Here is a 7,734-nt window from a genome sequence, read left to right on the forward strand (position 1 = left end):
GGCCGCCAGCCGGATTTAACACCATTCACCACAACTCTCTGGGCTCGGCCATCCAGCCAGAACAATGCACCTGCCTAAGCCACAAGCCACCAGTTTCTCCAGGAGAATGTTGTAGGAGGTGCTGTCAAAGCTTTTACTAAAGTCCAGGTAGACAACGTCCACAGCCTTTCCCTCATCCACCAGGCGGGTCACCTGGTCATAGAAGATCAGGTTGGTCAAGCAGGACCTGCCTTTCATGAACCCATGCTGGCTGGGCCTGATCCCTTGGTTGTCCTTCACATGCCCTGTGAACGCTCTCAAGATGAACTGCTACATAATCTTCCCTGGTACAGAGGTCAGGCTGACAGGCCTGTAGTTCCCAGGATCCTCCTTCCGGCCCCTCCTGTAAGATGGGCGTCACATTGGCAAGCCTCCAGTCATCTGAGACCTCCCCTGTTAACCAGGACTGCTGATAAATGATGGAGAGTGACTTGGCAAGCTCTTCTACCAGCTCCCTCAGTACTCTTGGGTGGATCCCATCAGGCCCCATAGACTTGTGGGTGTTGATCAAGTAGCTTATAGATGGACATGGGAGAAATCTCCAACATTTAAAAAACAAGACAAAATTTGCTCCAATTTACATGCTCCACATGTAAAGCAGTGCGTGCCCGCCCTCCATCACCAGCAGCTGGGAGAGCCCCTGTTTGGCTCAGCAGCGGGCTGTCCCTCAGCTGGCTGGTACCTGGAGACAGCAAAGATGAGACTCCATCACCTCCCCCCTGCACTCCTGCCTGCCCCGCGCTAAGCCTCCCACAGACGGCATGCGGGACTTGGCTTGGAGTAACCACTGCAGAGATCACAGCCATAAGCTGGAGGATACCTTATCTCACGGCTTCTGCTGTAGAAAACGTGCCATCCGCTATTGCCTTTCAGACAGTTAGTTCTATGTACCGTCTTATCTTTTTATTAGCGTGCCTTGCAAAACTAAGCCTTCATGCTGTGCTTGCAGCATGAAGACTACAAGCCTTCATTTCCATCCTGCCATGAGCTGCCTACATAAGTGTTTGCATGCATCCACATTCCCATTAACAGGGAGGTTGGTTTTGCCCTGCAGTAACGCTTTCACCTCCCTTGCTATCTCTACAGGCTCTCATTTTGCCGGCTCTGCTGCTCCATTAACTGGGCATTGCCATTTGGCTATGGCAGCAAGACGACCCATTAACACAAATCGCAACTTTGCAGCAAAAAGAGTGGAGGTCTTGAAGAGCAGAACAGCAAATTAATAATTTACTGCCACCTCACCTGGCAAAGGTAAAACTGCAGCAGTTTTGATGGGCTCCATTTCAGAGGTGACAGGCCATTGAGACAGACCAACCTTCTTGTCTCCCCATTCCTTGGTTTGGCAAACTTGTACGCATGGATGTAAACACCCTGCAAACACTTTCAAGTCTTCCCAGCTTCGCCTCAGGGTATGGGTGCATTATGGCATGAGGAGATTATTGGTCGTGGTTGCAAGCAGAGAAAGCTGGGGTTTGCGTCCCATTTTCACATGAAATTATCTTCAGGAGGTTTTTGTCAGCGTGCTCACAAGTTCTGTTAATGTATCTAAATACGTCACCTGTTATCTGTGATTACAGAAACACAGACAGTGGGAATAAACCCACTGGATGTTGAGAGATCCCAACTGCCTGTCCTTGCCTCCGGCCACCACAAGCTCTCGCTGCCTGTCAACTGTACATCCTTTGCCTTAACAGCACTTTTTAACACACATTTGCTTAAGAAAATACTCGTCCCGTGGCATCACTTGAGCCAGGAAGGCAGTGCAGGATCAGCGTGTGGAAGGGGAGAGGAAGGTTTGCACCCACTTGTTTATCACTGCAGCATTTTGCTGAGCCACTTTGTGCCCACCCAGGCATTACACAAACCAGGAACGGATGCGTTACCTAATCTGAACCCAGTTCCCTAAAGCGCAATGCAAATTAACTATCTCCCTCCTCTAAACCATTGCACAAAATCTTACCTTTCTCACCCACTTTGATGCCTTTTACCCGTCTGCCCAAACTTGACCTGGAGCAGTGGTGATGCCCAGGTAACCTCCCAAAGCACCCCACAAATGATGGAGCTGCTCAGCCCTTGAGGACCTGCTGGAAACACAGCGGGGACCTGTGATTTTGACGGAGGCAGCATGTAGCATCCCATGCACATGGGCTTTCTCTGGGAGACGGCATCGGAGGCTCTGACGTCTCCACTAATGAGAGCAAAACCTGCAGAGCACTGAGGAGCCCAGGCCTCAGGAGATCACACAATCCCTCACGTCCTTGCAATGGTTTCAGAGTGCAACATACCTGTGAATAACCTTAGATCCCTGTTTAATGTAGCAAGAAGAGAGGATTATAAGAAATAGGCTGAATTTGGCAAGGCACACCAGCTACATAAACACTTCAGTGCAGTTTCTGTTGGGGAGCAAGGGTACAAATGCCACTCGAGGAGAAGAGCAGAGTGCTTTTCACGCTCACTGGTTTTCCTGTTATAAAAGACTGTTTCATGGTCCAACTGAAAGACCTGCAGAAACTATTGGTGAAATGGCACCTACTAAAAAAATGGATGTCAAAATCTGGTTGATCTCATGGTTGCTAGAGCATCACCCTTCAGCTGCAGCTTCTGATTCCTCTGCAGCAATCTCTGTATGACTGAAGGGTTTCGGTTTTCAGCTGATGGGGGAAGTTTAAAACCCCACAAGAAATAAAGTTCTCACTGACATTTAAGCAAAGCTTTTTCTGTTGTGTTTTTTTTTTAATGTCTTTTTTTCCATTTAGTGAAACATTTTATTATCACTTTTCCAGGATTTCAGTTTGGCTGCATTTTCCTGATACTACACATTTCTCCTTTGAGATCTGTGTGGATTTTGGACACTACCTTGTTTCATTCAAAAAATCCCGCTTTGCCTGAATTTAAAACTTGACTTTATTTGGAGCCAAGCGGCAGTTCCTCTGTACAGATCATACACTGCTTAGACTATTATTGTAGCGTTTGTCCAGGTAAATAGTACTTTGCTGCATGTATTAGAAAAGAAGGACATAACCCGAATAATGCATCTCCAAATAATTACGGACTCAAATCACTAATTGCCCAGCTCAGCCACACCGGCTCCACTGCTCTAGGCAGAAGGATGCAGGAAGATAGACTACGGAAAGCTCTGAGCAGCCTTTTTATTTCTGTTTCCATGTGTCTGGGATGGATACAGTCACTGATTTGCGGGGAAGGAGACAGCACTTAGTTGTCAAAATAGTTTTCCTGCTAAACCAAGCAGCTGTGATTCTCCTTACACACAAATACCAGCTGCAATAATATCAAATATCAGCTAGAATACTCTGGTTTTAAAGATCTGGTTCTCCTGGACACAAACACCTTCGAGGACACCTGAAAAGTCCCAGCCTCCCCCGAACTCCCGCTAGCATCCTGCATGCCCAAAGCACAGCGAAGAGCAGGTCACTACTGACCCAGCCAGCGTCAGGCTGGGAAACAGTGGCAGTGAGTGGGACAAAGCCCAGCGCTACCTCTCAGAGCTCCTGTCATAAGCCAAACTAATTTCATTAAAGCACTACAGTACACATTCCAGCAGAAGTGCCTCTAATCACCCCGTCGCATTGCTAAAATGCCTCCCTGGCCCCGGACTGGAAAGGGAGCACGCAGAAGGAAACAGCACTCTGGGACAAGCGGCAAATAAGACCCAGTAGCTGATTTCTACCCAGTCCCCACAAAGGACCATACGCTGGATAAACAGATTATTTCAGTCATGTGTTGAGATCTGTGTGAGCAGATCAGGCCTCCTGAACACAGAAGTGAGGCTCTAGTTGCAATTATGTGAATATTCCCATAGGTTTCCAAGCAGCACGTACTTAATCTTTCATGTTCCAAAGACGTCCAAGTAATGTATTCGCTTTCTTTTGGAGAGTTGCGTTACTAAATGAAACACAATTTGTATGAGACAATAATGTTATATATTTCCAGTCCTTAGAGCTACAGACCGAACCAAGAAAGGTAAGCGTCTCAGCCTTGAAATGACTCATCTCCAAATACAAGACCTAGTTAATTTTTAAGAATGAAGATGCACTGTAGAATGTGTTGTGTATAGTCTAAAAAGATCATTACGGTCATAATACAGAATTAAAACTGTGACCATCTAAGAGCTACTTGAAAGCTGACATGATTAAAACACTTTTTCTTAATAAGCATATATTTCACAGCTTCCAAATAACTTTTTATGCATTTATATCTGTTGTTTTTAATTCAGTGTTCCTCCAAAAAGACATCATCTTATACTGCACAAAATTCAAAATTTGCATATGGCAATGTCTTTTGTTTAATGACCTCATGAAAGTTCACAATGAAACTGTACACTCAAATTTCATAAACAAGACAATTGTATGAATATATGCACAAATGCTACAAAACAGCACATAAAATATGCAGTTACATATTCAGATTCACAAAACTAATTTCACAGCTGTTAATAGTCTTTGAATGTAAGACATTTCCTCACACCCCAAGATTTGCAACTGCTAAACATGCTGACGGGACAAAAAAAAATTCCTTGTCCTCTGAAAGTTTAACCCTGTATGTTAATATATGCTATTGCTTTCTCAAATATTTTTTTAATACTCTTTTTAATACTTTTAATACTACTTTTAATACTCATTTTAAAGGAGCAGGAGAGTAGATAGGTGAGTAGATAGGTGAGTAGAATGTACTTATTTCGTACTACAAGAGCTAAAAACGTGCAACGAGGTAAGGTGCTAACTGCCACTTCAAGAGCAAAACAATTGCTCCTGCACTGAGCATATTTTACACATTAGAGTCTTCTTGAAACTATTAATTTAGGATGCAAGCCCACCACTGCTGAGGTCAAGGGAAGTTTTGCCATGGACTTAAAAGAGACAAGACCCTTGGTATAGATCCGTTCAAGCACTGATAAATAAACATACGGCAGAAAAAAAATATACTAAGTCTTTTAAAGGACCCGAGTTATGAAAGATTTGGGGAGCCCTACTTTTTCCTTCCAGGAAGCCCCCGACTCCCTCACTCATGCAGTGCCCTGTCCTAAGCAGGTTTCGTCTCCGCCTCCCCACCTCGCAGAGGGAGCAGACAGGACTCACCTGCTTGCAACGGGACCGTCTATTTGGCTGATGCAAACAGCGTAGGTATTGCGTTAAGGAAATAACTGTATTGCAGAGAATTAACTCTGTGGCTGCCTTCAATTTTCCTCTCTATAAACCGTGATGAGCAATGGGCAGTAAGCCCAGACCCCACGTTAAGCAGCATGGAACAAGTTATAGACCATATGGAGAGAAATAAACTGCCACTTCATACACAGGATATCTATAATGCTTTTTCGCTTGAGTCAGCTAGTTGCACATCCGCAAATCAGCACATTTATAACAAATGGAGCGTTATGATATCATGGGAAATTTATTTAATATGATCAAAGTTTGCCAGAAGAAGTTACCCTGAAAGTATGAAAGTGCTTAAGAGTCCTGAGTGCCCGGGACGTTTACAGTCCTTATTAAACAACATTTCCATGTCGTTTCATGGCAGCCAGTGGTGCCTCCGTGTCAGCAATTTCACTTGCAGGCACTGGCACAGGCATCTCCCTGCTGCAGGCAAAAGGCACCTCCTTGCTTATAGTTAGAACCAGCCCCATCACCCACACCACCTCCAGCAGCAGATGAGCAGTTACTGCTGCCATCAGTGGCCTCAGAGGAGGCTTATCATCCTCTGTCTTTCCCCGAGGCTGAGCACTGAAGAGCACGGACTGTTACAAACCCCCTTCTGTAACTGCAGATTTTAAGAGGTGTACGTAGTTTTTCCACATAACTTTTTATGTTAAAGCAAATCAATGACCTGGATCTAAAAAGCCATTAGCAACGGTCTGAGTGTCAATATAAACGTACTTGGGGTACCAGCTGAAAAACATTCTCATACTTATGTCACCAAGCACAGGCTGTCCCCCAACATTGCTCCACAGCAGATGTGTTTTCACTTTCAGCTTGCATTTTTCCTTAGACATTAGTAAACAGATTATTGCAAGTGGTTTCAGCAGCTGTAGGCAGTGCTCCTTCAAACTGCATACATTATTTTTTGAAGCTTCTAATTTATGGGGAGGTCACATACATTTCTGGGATTTCAATCTGAAACAAGAAATACCAACTTTAACATAGTCTCAAAGAGAGACTGGAAGTTTCTTGCTCAAAACTAGCACTTGCTCATTTCTAGTACTAACCTTTGTTATTTAATGCTATCCATTGCTAAGTAATGTAATTTAAACGTCGTCTTTTACTGAGCAGGTAAGATACTTCCATCATGAAACACCTCCATAGCATGTTATGGGCGTCATAACCCAGTGGAAGAGTTTTTTATCGTAAGCCTTTTGGCTTCATCGTAAGCCATAAGGCACAGGGATGGCTGAGGTACAGCCTAGCAGGTGGAAGATAAGGAGAGGTTTTCCCACGTAAGGGATGCGGGAGTGCAGAGAAGGCATGTAAAAGCAGCTTAAGAGATTGGAAGGGAAGAAGCTGACAAAAAAATATCAGAAATGACATGACATTTAACTGTATTTTTATTACTTGCAGCTCTCTAAAGCCATGTCCCTGCCTGATGTTCAGGTTGCCAGACTGAGAACATTTGATATTCGTGGGGAAAGCACTTTTCAAGACAGCAACACCATCCTTAAAAGTCAGGGCCCAAAGCACAACAGTAAAGCAAAGGCCGTGCTGTACAGGATGGCTGCAAAAGCTGGTGAGCTCTACTGCTTGGGCAAGAAAGGTGTGCTAGGATGGCATCCGTTGAGCTTATAGAAGGACGAGAGACTAGGCTCACACCAAGAGGAAGAATGCCTGACCTTCTCCCTACACTTGTGTCTGATATTTGTGCTTCTCAGAATAGGACTGGTTGGAAATCATAATTGGCTTAGGGACACAGGGAGACTTCAACTTGCATGGGGATCCCTGAAGGTGGAAGGGGTATGGTCAGCAGTTTGTCGTGTCAACTCACCACATCTTTCACTACCACGTAACACACTGCGGTGCACACACACAGGTAAGCTCCCTCCTCTAACAACAGTAGAGCATCCATATTCCTTCCACATTTTTCACGCCTTATAGTAGGTAAGTAGTAGCTCTTACAATAATCCCCTATACCATTTAAAAGAATGCAGAGCTAGTTTTGCATGACTCGATACCTGCTCTGTGCTTGAAGTTGGTGGAAAAACTCCCATTAGCAATTTCAGCTGCAGCACAAACTTATCTTTTCTATCATCTGTGTGATCGGTCAGTAAAACAAGGCAAATGATACTGGGCTATTGGAGCCTCATCTTAAATCCAATGTCTGCATTGATGGGCAATGAATGTGGCCTCGACATTTGCAGATATGCTTCAGCTAGGAAGAATAACAAATTATGCCTGGGCACAAACAACTGAGTCATAGTATGTATTTAGATTAAGTACCTTCATTCTGATAAAAAGTGAACACTGCAGATCTGATCATTTGTAGCTTTCCATCACGGAAAAGATACAGTCCTCCTCAAGGTGGGCATAAAACAGCACCAAATGTAAACAAACTGTACTAAAAAATATCTGTACATTAACATATTGTAATCATTGGTGAGTTGTGGGGTTTTTTTTCCCCTAAATTTCACAAGAATAATAATTTTCAGATTGTTTTAGTAAAAATAAACACAAGAAGAGCAAGTGAATGGAC

Source organism: Phaethon lepturus, unplaced genomic scaffold (assembly GCF_000687285.1).
Source record: "Phaethon lepturus isolate BGI_N335 unplaced genomic scaffold, ASM68728v1 scaffold34928, whole genome shotgun sequence".
NCBI lineage: Eukaryota > Metazoa > Chordata > Aves > Phaethontiformes > Phaethontidae > Phaethon > Phaethon lepturus.